This window comes from Haliaeetus leucocephalus, unplaced genomic scaffold (assembly GCF_000737465.1).
Source record: "Haliaeetus leucocephalus isolate CR32 unplaced genomic scaffold, Haliaeetus_leucocephalus-4.0 Scaffold339, whole genome shotgun sequence".
NCBI lineage: Eukaryota > Metazoa > Chordata > Aves > Accipitriformes > Accipitridae > Haliaeetus > Haliaeetus leucocephalus.
The window spans coordinates 15,206,181-15,206,746 of record NW_010972775.1 but is presented as its reverse complement, the minus strand read 5'-3'; positions in this window follow the sequence as shown (position 1 = coordinate 15,206,746).

Genomic DNA, 566 nt, shown 5'->3' with positions numbered 1-566 from the left:
GTGCCTTCCAGATGTGTCAGGCTCCGTCTACCTCCGGGCAGATTTTGCTGTCCCTGTCACACATCCCACTTGGTGGGAGGAAACCAGGCAGGCACTCGTGTGCCTCTGAGGGCCTGGGGGAGAAGACCCCTTCACCCCTGCTGGCAAGGCCCAAGGTGATCCCAGCTTGCACCCCAGTGCCAGGTTTGCCGCATAGAGGTGGCCTGGGGGCCCACAGGAAACAAAACCAGCACACTGAAGGCCCAGCCACCATTTGGAATTCCTAAATAATTTTTGATTGCAACGTATCATCATGCGACCAGCATTCAGCACCTGGGCTCACTGAGATGGATTATCAGTGGCCTTTTCCACACTAGCGGGGTTTTCGGCCCTCAGGACCAAGCCCCACACCACTGAGGGGTGAACGTGCACCTCAGCTGGAGCCGCTCCCCAGGCTGCCTCCCCCCCGCGGCAGGGGTGTTGGCTGCGGCAGCAGGAAGCGGCCAGGGGCGAGGCTGGTGCTTCACCCTAGCTCCTCCCGCCGCTCCCCGCCGCCCCGTCGAAGCCCCGCACTGTCATGGCGGGGG